The sequence below is a fragment of the Nicotiana sylvestris genome, chromosome 11 (genome assembly GCF_000393655.2).
Source record: "Nicotiana sylvestris chromosome 11, ASM39365v2, whole genome shotgun sequence".
In the NCBI taxonomy this organism is placed as follows: Eukaryota; Viridiplantae; Streptophyta; class Magnoliopsida; order Solanales; family Solanaceae; genus Nicotiana; species Nicotiana sylvestris.
In genome coordinates this window covers 118,769,906-118,782,977 of record NC_091067.1, presented here as the reverse complement: position 1 = coordinate 118,782,977, position 13,072 = coordinate 118,769,906, and positions in this window count along the sequence as shown.

The window sequence follows — 13,072 nt, the reverse complement described above, 5'->3', positions numbered from 1 at the left end:
TCTTAAATTTTTGGGACCTACAATAAGGTTTCGCTTGTCTAATAATGTCTTAAGCCGCCGCCTGAATGTATGTCAGACATCAATGCGTATACGCAAATTATTGTAAAAATTGCATATTTTTTTAAATATTTTTTAAATAATTTCAGCCCATTTCTCCCCCTTCTTCTCCCAGTGATCTCCATATCTCTCTAGAACTTAATATTGATGTAACAATATCTCTTTTTGCGGCTTCACTCAATTCCTCAGACGTATCGATCTAGAATAAATTAATGTTTGGTTGAATAAAGTAGTACTTAGGGCCAGGGTAAAGAATTTCTGAATTCTGTAGTAAATAGCATTCAATGTTTGGTTGGCATCATTGATTGGTAAAGAATGACTAGAGAAACCTGTTTCTCGGTTACATCATTTTCTTTGCTTTCTTACTTAATTTCCTCTACTTTGACATATTTAGTATATTTGGGAAACTTTCTACTTTCCCTTCTTGTTTTTCAATTGAACTATGAAACTTCAGTGGTACATGCTCAAGGATTTTAAAAACTCCAGTTCTAGAGCTGTAGTTCGTCAGTTACAAAACAAAAAATTCAGCTCTAGAGCTGAAATTCGCCAGTTACAAATAAAAACTTCGCCAGTTATAAAACAAAAACTTCAGCCAGTTACAAAAACAAAAACTTCAGCTCTAGAGCTGAACTTTAGACCCGACTATTAGAATGCTGAAGTTTTGTGTGATTGCCTTTGTTACTTCAGCCCCACATGTTGAAGTTATGCGAAAAAGCGGGTACGCTTGTAACTTTTTTTTGCAAAGTAGGTATAAGTTAAAATGTGACACAAAAAGCGGGTACAGATACAAATGTCCCCAAATTATTAGGTGTAGCGACAAAAAACCTGCAAACTTGTATTGTTTGTGGCTCCCTTTTAAAAATTAAGCAACTGCTTTTCTTTTCTTTTCTTCTTGTTTGTAGAAAATTAAGCAATTAATGATTGAAATTGCATTTTTCTTCTAAATAAATTTGTTCAATTTACTATTTTTTTTATGAAAACTAAATTAAAATAGTACCATCATCTACATTTATTACTCCCACCGTCTTACTATGTGAATGACACATTTATTTTCTTGGAAATTATTTAGTTTTAGCACCTTCATTTTACCTTTATTGACGTGATGTGTTCGCCTCATTTCATATACAAGTTCATTCTTTTATAAAAAGAGCGAAAATAGAAAGTTATATAGAACTCTCATTACCACTTATTCACAATAATAATTTTGTAATTTGAATATTTGACGTATTGATCACGCCCAACTCTAGTCCTAAAAAGGATAAGTGGTCGCTGCAAATATAATCCGGTCTAAAAGTCCGGAATCGAATCTCATAGGGAACTAAGGCTTAGCTATAGTTGTTCAATATCAATAAGAAACATTTCCTAATTATAAAGATTATAACGTTTATTTTTATCTAATTAACTAACAAATACTAGAAAGCAATAAAACTATCAATTAACCATAATAAGGATTGAAGACAAGATTAAGGAGCTCTAAAGTTATGATTTTCTCAATTGTCGAAATCCTTCCCGCTGCGTCTTCTATAATTTCGCCTAAGTATTCTCTACTGATCGTGAGCACTTCAGGTGTCGTAATGCTCTCCCGAGCAACTACAACAATTTACTATACATATTCTCCCGAACTATGCTTGCTGGCACAATCTCACCGCTCACTAGCTATGACCACGTCAAGACTTTGTTATTTCTAAACCCACCTTTAAACCTATCGTATTGATTCCTCATATACCTTAGGAGTGACGTTGTTCTACAACTACCTAAATATGTACCCTTTTCCAATCAATACATAATAAATAGGCACAGTCAATTGATGGCTATTCAAAACAGAAATAAGTACGTAGTTGAACAAGTAAAGAAATTTAAAGGCTAAATTATATTAAAACTTAACAAGAATTCATCCTCCAAAAGGTTCTGTCTAAGCCCTAATTAACAAATTAGCTATTCATAATAGTATGCAAAACTACAATACTAGAATTAATATCAATAATGGAAATAGAAAAAGAAAGAGGGAAAAACATAGAGTTGAATCCTTCTCCATGCTCCAAGTGTGTTCTTGCCTCCAAAAGTATTGTGTAACCCTAAAGTAGTGTCTCCTCCCCCAAAGTTTGCGTTTTAAGATGTATTTATATCACTTAGGGTTGATGAGGGGTGGATTTTTTAATCCAACTTCGGATGGGAGAAGCTGGAATCCGCGACTGCCTCCGCGCGTTGCACGCCCATGGACGCAGATTCAGCTGTTGAAATTCTTTCATTTCGCAAAGCGATCCGTGCCTTTGCTTCACTTCGCTATTTTGTGCCTTCACTTTTCTCCTTTTTCGCGTCCGTTTTCGTGCCATGCATGAGAATAAACGAGCTCCCAATTCTTTCCATCTCTTTCTTTTTGTGTTAAATTGTCATATTTTGATCATTTATCATCCAAACTCGTTCCTATACATAAGAAACACATAATGAACATATTTCACTTTGAAAACCCTATAAACTCCCGTGGCTCACACAAGAATTAATATGTAAATATACCAAAAAATATGTACTTTTCATCATTTATCACCACCCCACACTTAAACTTTTGCTCGTCCTCGAGCAACTTAATATTAAGAACATAGGCAAGAAATACCTTTCAAAACATACTCAAGCATCACACCAATGACAATGTTTTATATCAACGCTTAGAACCCAACATATGCACTCTTCATACATTTTCTCAAGTTCTAAATTCATGACAAGATTATTTAAAATATTTGTGTGACTCTTCTAACATCCTAGCCTCAAAAATTGACTCCACTACGTTCCTTGTTGTGACTCGCTTCTTGTGCAAACTAAAGATAAAAGTTCCTTACCAATCTGTTGTAAAGCATGTGCCTTTACCAACTATGAATTCAAGTATAATTTAAGGACTCACACAATGAAAGAATTTACTCACTCTCTCAAAGAAACTCATGTGCCCCCAAAGCTCGTACCATAAGCTTGCCCATAATGTAAGTCTCTACTAATTTTAAGCTCGCAAAGTCTAGGATCAATTAGGTCTTCATGGGTTGTAATGTCGGCTAAAGTACGGGTATGATAGATATGGATAATAGTGACTAACCCTCCTAAGTACTTTTAATACAATCCACTTTAACTTTTAAGCACATAATCTTCATGATCACTCAACATATCGCTACGAAACTGTACCTAATGTAGCCGATTGACTTTAACACATCTACATAAGCACTAGCACATATCAAAGTGAATTGGAGGGATTTTTTTTAATTTTGTATTTTTTTTTCAAATTTTTTTCAATACCCTCCATAAATTAGTATTTCCAGCTAGTGGCTCTCTCAATATACACATACACCTTTTGGCATTTTGATCATTCCACTCAAAAACTACCCAATCTCTTTTCCTTCTCTTCTAGCGACATAAGTGCTTTCGGAGGTAAAAGTTAAACAAGATTTAATTAAGAACAAAAGGGCTTCGTCTTGTAATATGGGTACCAAAGAAAAGGTTTATAGGCTCAAATGGGCTAACAAAGGATAAGTTTATCACTGGTAGGCAAATAGGCTGAAAGATCTATCAAAGAAATGCCTATATCATTTCCTAAACTCACAAGACTTAATCATTTTGCTTCGACTCACACACGAGACAAGTTCTAGACTAATAAGGGATGTTACAGAGTACAACCAAAATCTCACCTCATACAATGCACATGACTTACTCAGGACGGCTCAGACCCGAGTCTCAAGTTAAAGCAACTAGCACAATCATAATATAATCCAAACACTAGGAAGTAACAACATGAGTCAATAGACGAGCCCAAGCGTCAAAAGAAACACATATACTCTCAAGGCATATAGTCACAAAAATAAAGAAAAAAGTACTTAGTGCAAATGCTCCAACTCTAAGACCCAACATAAAACATGTCAAAAAGCATAGATACTCAAGTTCTTCCCATTCTATTATCAGTTGAAAAAAAGAAAAAAAATATTTTTGTATTTTCTTTAGGCTTTAAACCCTCAAGAAAACTGACTAGGAAGTCCATCGTTGGGAAAAGTCCAAAACTTTTAGAAAATTCTATTTAAAAAAAATTACTACCCGGTTCAAAGAGTCATCCCTTGGAAAAGAACCGTGGTCATAAGAAAAATCAAGAGGGATTATTTCTACCTAATTATTTTTTTTAAACTCTTTTTAAAACATATAAAATAACACAACTAAATTAGTATTGGAATCCACCCAAATAATCTCTTTACCCCACACTTAAAATTGTGGATTGCCTCAATGCACACCTATAAATACAAGAGGGTAAGAAAAACTCTCTGGCAAGTCATAGGCCGAAGCATTACCAGCTCATGAGGTACTCAGACTTCTCCCAGACTTGATTCTTTGTGCGGGCACCCCACACTTAGTTCTAATCATCTCTCCTGCTTTTGCTTTCTTCCAATGGCCTTGCTTCCCATACTCCTAGAGAAATCAAAAACAACACCTACAAGAATAAAAAAAATAAAAAAAAAGAAAATAGTGAAGGTGGGTTGCGTCGCAACAAGCGCTTGACTTAATGTCGCGGCAACACAAATTATTTTTTGTCTCCACCCCGAGCTTATGAATTGAACCCAAAGTTTTTCTTCAAGTTTATGATTATGCTCCTGGGGCCGTACAAATTCTTGCGAGCCAAAAATTAAATAATTTCTCATGCACTTTTTGGCTCTAGACCGAGGATGTCACTTTACCTATACAGCCTTGAAACCTTTAAAATATAAGGCTCATCTACCTCTTCCGTTGACTCCTTTGTATGCTCGTAAGGATCCATTTTCATTTCACCATCAAAACACAAGGTAGAGAAGTGTTTGGAATGGGGTCCAATGCACTAAAATACATGAACTTCAAGATTTTTGACACCCTCAACACCAATCACACTAGAGTCAACTAAATATGTATCCTTAATGTCCTTGGTTGACTCTAGTAGCTCTTCTACATTCTCGGCATCTTCAAATTCTAGTTTGATAGATTGTTGGAGTCCTACTATGGACCATTCTATTGGCACCCCAATTTCTGTCTCTAATGCATACTGCTCCTGGCTACTATTCAAAATATTATCTTGTTGAGCATGTAAAGCTTCAACCAATTGCCTCACTTGTACCTCCAGGTTAAGAATAGTTGCCTCTTGCCTTTGGATAGTATCCTATTGTCTTTGGTTAGTATCCCCTAGCCTTTGTATTTGCAGTTGTTTCTCATTACTTCATTCCATGAGGTACTTTAATATATCTTTGATCTCCTTCAAGTCCGCTTCCCTGGGTTCTTTGTTCATGTTAACTTCACAAGAAAAAGTAGATCCATCATAATAAGGGTTTGAAAGAGGATAAGAAATATGCGCATAACCATGAAAGTGACCATCTTGACCACCACATATATCACATACATTCCGCACATAAGATTGAGTTGGTGCACATAACTCGCTCTCGGAAATATTTTGATAATTTTGCCATGGGTGGTTTCCTCTACAATAAGCATTAGGAAGATCAATAGTAGAATTACCAACACCAAAACTCTCATAATTCCAAGATGCCATGTTTCTCAAATAAACAAGTAAAACTAAAAAAAATCAAATACTAAAGAAATAAATAAAATAAAAGTTCAAACTTGAAACCTAGAAATATGTACACCTACAGCTACACCGTTAGTTCCTCGGAAACGGCGCCAAAATTTGATCACGCCCAACTCTAGTCCTAAAAAGGATAAGCGGTCATTGCAAATATAATCCGATCTAAAAGTCCGGTGTCGAATCCCACAGAGAACTAAAGCTTAGCTATAGTTGTTCAATATCAATAAGAAATACAAGTCCAAACAATTTCCTAATTATAAAGATTATAATGTTTATTTTTATCTAATTAACTAACAAATACTAGAAAGCAGTAAAACTATCAATTAACAATAATAAGGATTGGAGACAAGATTAAGGAGCTCTAAAGTTATGATTTTCTCAATTGTCGAAATCCTTCCTGCTGCATCTTCTATAATTTCGCCTAAGTATTCTCTACTGATCGTGAGCACTTCAGGTATCGTAATTCTCTCCCGAGCAACTACAACAACTTACTAGACATATTCTCCCAAACTACGCTTACTGGCGCAATCTCACCGCTCACTAGCTATGACCACATCAAGACTTTGTTATTTCTAAACCCACCTTTAAACCTGTCGTATTGATTCCTCATATAAGTTAGGAGTGACGCTGTTCTACAACTACCTAAATATGTACCCTTTTCCAATCAATACATAATAAATAGGCACACTCAATTGATGGCTATTCAACCAACAGAAATAAGTACGTAGTTGAACAAGTAAAGAAATTTGAAGGCTAAATTATATTAAAACTTTGCAAGAATTCATCCTCCAAAAGGTTCTGTCTAAGCCCTAATTAACAAATTAGCTATTCATAATAGTATGCAAAACTAGAATACTAGAATTCATAATCAATAATGGAAATAGAGAAAGAAAGAGGGAAAAACGTGGGGTTGAATCCTTCTCCATGCTCTAAGTGTGTTCTTGCCTCCAAAAGTGTTGTGTAACCTAAAGTAGTGTTTCCTTCCCCAAAGTTTGCGTTTTATGATGTATTTATATCACTTAGAGTTGATGAGGGGCGGAATTTTTCAATCCAACTTCGGATGGGAAAAGCTAGAATCCGCGACTGCCTCCGCGCGTCGCGCGCCCATGGACACGGATTCAGCTGTTGAACTTCTTCCATTTCGCGAAGCGATCCGTGCCTTTGCTTCACTTCGCTGTTTTGTACCTTCACTTTTCTCCTTTTTAGCGTCCGTTTTCGTGCCACGCATGAGAATAGATGAGCTCCCAATTCTTTCCATCTCTTTCTTTTTATGTCAAATTGTCATATTTTGATCATTTATCATCCAAACTCGTTCCTACACATAAGAAACACATAATTAACATATTTTACTTCGAAAACCCTGTAAACTCCCGCGACTCACACAAGAATTAATATATAAATATACTCAAATATATGTATTTTTCATCATTTATCAAGTATATGTCAAAAAATCTTTTTTAATTTTTTAAACATGTATCGAATTACATACCTTCACATAAAACTGCAGACACGACCCCAAAGAAAATGAGAATGGGAGAGAAGGGGGGGCGCCGGATTATCCTGCCTAACTGTCCTTTCATTGAAGGCCGGTACACTTAATAACTTCAACTTTATCAGCATTGTCAGCTGGTTGGTACAATTATTTTGCCAAAGACCAAGAAAAAATAGTGTTTCTCATTTATAGACTAACATATTGTCATGTTGGGAGTTGTATAGTAGTCACTAGTCAACAATAAATTGCCCACATACATTTTTATTGTTGGAGCTGCAGCTGCGATTGATGCTACGATATAGGTTCACCATTTTAGTTAAATTAGATCACCTGTCAATACTCTTGCAATAAAGAATTGATGAGCCGTAATAAATGATTGATTATAAATATTTACAGAAATTAATTAGAGAAATTGTTTCGTAAGCAACTTCATTTAGTTGTTGGTTACCTTTATTTTAATTCTCTTTTAGAGTTTGATTTACATATATAGAGCTAAAAAAATTTACATTTCGAGCTGATTGTAGAGCAAATTTGTCGCTTAAAAATAAAACAACTTAGAACTGGATGGCGGGAGACAACGGGGCCATCCACCAGACGTATATAATCAGATTTCTCTATAACAATCATCCTATATAACAACATTTTCTAACAACGATCAAGTTTTCTTTGGAACCAAATTTTCCTATTATATTATAAGGTACATTTTTTGTAACAGTACTTTATTGTAGCACCGGAAATATCGGAACAAATAATATCTTATACTAGTAAGACAAAACTGTTACTCCCTTCGTTTCAAAAAGATTGGAGTTCGGAATACGAGGGTCAAAGTACTAAACTTTGATTGTAAATTTGGACATAGATTCTTCAAACTTTTGAAATTAAAATTTACATTTTCATAAACTACATACAAAGTATTATAAGTCATAATAATTAATAATTTAAAATATATTTAAGAAAAACGTGGTCAAAGAACAACCTCATAGACTTCCCAAATAGTTATAGTGGCAATCTTTTGGAGACAGTGGATATGGCAAAAAGACAAATACATACTTTACCCATCGATTTTGTACTCAAATTTTTCTTATACACTTGTTAAACACGGGCATAGTATTACACATCAAAACATTTAAAAGTATGTCAATTACACACCTCTTTTCTCATGTGTCACACGTGTGTATTACACATAAAAGAAGCGAGTGAAAATTTAAAAAATCATTTGAAATTAAGTTTTTTCCCCTTTTTCCTTTTCAAATTAAAAAATAATAAATATAACCCATGTCTGCTTCCAAGGCCCCAAACCCCAGTGTTTCCTCTCCTCTCCCACCCCCACCCATTTCGTCTTCTTCCCTAACCCCATCCTAGTTTTGTCTACCCCTCATGTTTCGTCTTTCTAACCTCCACGACTAAGAAGAAAAATAAAAAGAAGAAGAAAAATAAAAAGAAGAAGAAAAAAGAAGCTATTGGGTCTTATAAAAATCACCATTATTAACCTTTTGAAAAAGCTTGAAAATTTAATCAGTCTTGTTAATTTTGGTGTTCCATGACCTAGAAACGTAGTTTGAATTCGTGATTATTGTTGAGTAAAAATTTACTTAGGTGATTAATGCGGAAAACACCATTAACAAGTTTGAAGCTTTGGGTTTGAGCTTGAATTTGAAATTTGTAAAAGGATTTGTGATGGATGTTGTTAAAACTTTTTAAAAATCGACAAAGAGTTGAATCTATAGTTAGAGAAGAATGTGCTTGTGGTAGAAGGGTTGGTGGTAGTATAGTGATGGTGGATAAGATGATGAGGTTTGTGGTAGTATGGTGGTGGTGGGCCGGGGTTTCTTCTTTTCTTTTTTTTTTGGGAAGATGGGGGGGGGGTTTGGGGGGCGGTTTTTTTTTTTCTTTTCAGCTTTTTTTCCCCCTCGATTTATGACACGTGTTAGATGTTGATCTCTAACATTCTCAAGGACTTCAAAAGCAAAGAAATAATTTAGGGCACACAGGGGTCAAAGTTCATCATTAAAGAAAGGTTAGTTAGAGACGATTTCCGTTTAATTGAAGTAGCTTTTGGATAGTTAACGACTTTAAACACCCATTCCTACTCCGATTGGGTGAGAACCTCAAAGTTTGGTACAACATTTAAAGCATGCCGTACATATATTATTAAAAACATTGTGTTTCTCTCTCGTCAACCTGAACTCCCTTAGTTTAAAAAAAATTGGAGTTCGGAGGTCAAAGTACTAAACTTTGATTGTAAATTTGGACATAAATTCTTCAAATTTTTGAAATTAAAATTTACATTTTCAGAAATTACATACAAAGTATTATAAGTCATAATAATTAATAACTTAAAATACTTAAAAAATATTTAAGAAAAACATGGTCAAAGATCAACCTCATAAACTTCCCAAATAGTTATAGTGCCAATCTTTTGGAGACTGGATATGGAAAAAAGGCAAAATACATACTTTACCCATCGGCTTTGTACTCAAATTCCTCTAACACACTTGTTAAACACGGGAATAGTATTACATACCAAAACTTTTAAAAGTATGTCAATTACACACCTCTTTTGCTATGTGTCACACGTGTGTATTACACAAAAAAGAAGCGCGTGAAAACTAAAAAAATCATTTGAAATTAAGTTTTTTCCCTTTTTTTTAAACTATTTCCTTTTCAAATTAAAAAAATAAATATAACCCATGTCTGCTTCCCCGGCCCCAAACCCCAGTGTTTCCTCTCCTCTCCCACCCCCTCCCGTTTCATCTTCTTCCCCAATCCCCATCCTAATTTTGTCTACCCTTCATGTTTCGTCTCTCTAACCCCTACGACTAAGAAGAAAAATAAAAAGAAAAAGAAAAAAGAAGCTATTGGGTCTTGTAAAAATCACCATTATTAACCTTTTGAAAATGCTTGAAAATTTAATCGGTCTTGTTGATTTTAGTGTTCCATGACCTAGAAAAGTAGTTTGAATTCTTGATTATTGTTGAGTAAAAATTTACTTAGGTGATTAATGCAGAAAACGCCATTAACAAGTTTGAAGCTTTGGGTTTGAGCTTGAATTTGAAATTTATAAAAGGATTTGTGATGGATGTTAAAACTTTTTAAAAATCGAAGAGTTGAATCTATAGTTAGAGAAGAAGGTGCTTGTGGTAGAAGGGTTGGTAGTAGTATGGTGGTAGTGGAGAAAATGATGGGGTTGGTGGTAGTATGGTGGTGGTGGAGAAGTTGATGGTGGTGGGCCGGTTTTTTTTTTTCTTTTTTCTTTTTTCTTTGGGAAGATGAGGAGGGGGGGGGGTTGGGGAGCGTTTTTTTTTCCCCTCGATTTATGATACGTATTAGATGCTGATTGGCGCGTGTAAAAGCAATCTTTAAGCAGATGTGGTCAAACACCGAAGTGGTGTGTAATTGACACACTTTTAAAAAATTTGGTGTGTAATACTATTCCCGTGTTTAACAAGTATGTAAGAGGGATTTGGGGACAAGATCGATGGATAAATGATGTATTTTGCCTATGGAAAAATATCACAAAAATAAAATACTGACAGATTTTCATCATATCAATAATCAAGCCATGTTTCACACAAAATAAAAGACGAGATTTCAAATCTCAAGTCAAGACCATAACCGTCGCAATACATAACTCAAATGCTTCAATAGGTCCAGATTCGTAATGCAACATGTAAAATCGTCGTTAGATTCAATATATACAATTGTTACAACCGTTGCAAAACAACCGTTGCAATAGACGCAATATTAAATATAGTACTGTATTATGTAAATCTCTCTTCTTTTCAGATCTGCATATTAATATCAACTGGATAAATTCGCGCTTATGCTTAAACTTTTATTCATCTATGTTGCAAAATTTATCAGATCATGAAGTTTAATCATGTCATACTCTATACAACTTCTTCAAATAATTTTGACACATTAATAAAGGTAAACAATAATAAAAAATAAAAATAAAAGTGAAAGATATTGCGGAATAGAAAAAGAAAAAGAAAGCAAAGACAGAATTATTTTCTTATTTCGTTTGCAGTTTTTCATTTTTTTTTTGTAAACCTTATTTCTTCATCATTTGTTTATGTAGGATATAATATAAAGAAGTTGAGTTGCATCTTGCATGAAGGGATTAAATGCATGGCTGGGGCTTATAAATTTGTTCTTTTTTCTTCATCAACTATATGGTTGGAAATTATGTCAGTTAAATTCTCAGAAACTAACAAAACGGTGTCAATAGCGCCCAATAAAAGAGTTACTTAATTGGAGAGAAGAAACAGCTAGTATCAGACTTTCAGATATGAATGAACCGAACAATAACTAGCAAACATTCAAGAAAACCTTATTAATAACATAAACATTTAATGATTTTGTGTAGTAAATTAAAAGACCTCATCAACTTAATTACCAACCAGCATGCACACAGAGAATGTTTTTTTTTTTAAAATAAAGTTGCCCAGACAGACGTCTAGGTTGTGTTGTATTCAAAAAAGTGCAAGAGGGGGGCTAGACCTGACCTCACAAAAATACAACAATGGTGTTGCAATCACCCCAAAAGAAGGACAAGAGATTCATATATATACACCCTCCTTCCTTAGATCTATGAACAACATTAACTAACAAAGAAATTAGATTTTTCATACTTTGTCCTTGTACTGGGAAGTTGTCATTTATCAAGGAGAAAGAGTCCTTTTGCATTGCTAGGCAATTCTTGGAGTGAGTGATACAACCTTCTCTGATTTGTGGTTGTAGCCAATTTAGCAAGACAATCCGCAACCTGATTCCCCTCTCTAAAACAGTGCCTGACCGTAGCTCTAGTTTGTTTATTGATGAGGGAGGCTCTGTCTATAACCTTTTTAATCTTCATGTTGTTAGGATTTCCATCCGTGAGCATATCCACTATGATCTTTGAGTCCAGTTCGATAGAGAAATTAGTGTACCCATTCTGACTGCACCATTTTCCTCCAAACTCTGCTGCTTTAGCCTCTGCCATGATATGATCATCACAGCTGATATGAATAGAAAAAGCCGCAATAAGGTCCCCTTGACTATTCCTGACCACCCCTCCAATGCCTGCCTTACCACTTTCTTTGCAAAAGCTTCCATCTGTATTAACTTTGATAGTGCCGGGTAGTGGAGACTCCCATGTAACTTGTATCCATTTCTGATATGGTCTGAGTCTCTCGACCTTATCACATAATAAAGGCCATTCCATCTGAGTGTATTCACCTGGTACCATGTTGGAGATAGCCGTTTTCAATGTCCATATGATTTGGTGTCTCATCGAGTTCAGCCAAAACTTCTTTTGTTTTCCATATTTGCATGCATTTCTTTGTTTTCACAGTTTCCAGCATATGATTGTAGGAGCTATCTTAAACATTTGATTGTGCACTTTATTGTTGGCCGTTGTTTCCCACCATCTTTTAAAGGTAGCAATAATAGGCTCCTGCTGATGTTTGATTCCAAATGCATTACCTATGTTGTTCCATATGAAGATGGCAGTTTCACTACCATTAAAGACATGTTGAACTGTTTCTACCTGCATAGAAGAACAACAAGAACATCTGGAAATAATGTTAGTACCAAATCTACAAATAACATCATCAAAAGGTAACCTATTTTTGAAAATTCTCCAAGAGATAAAGGACATTTTAAAAGGGAGAGAGTTATGCCAGATTTTGTTTATGAAGATATTCTTCTGTTTCTTGAATCTATAGAATGCCATGCTGAGTTAGAAGAAAATCTCCCATCATTAGAAGTTGTCCAAACCGGAAAATCATCCTCATTTGGGTCACCTATATCCAGTTGAGCAATACTATCCATAATATGCACGGGAAGAACATCGTTGAGTTTGACAATATTCCATTCTCCATTAATTATGAAGTCTTTCACCTGTACTTTAGAGGATCTTCCACTACCTTGTAATATGTTGGCCAATGCACCTTTACCTGTCCAGTTAT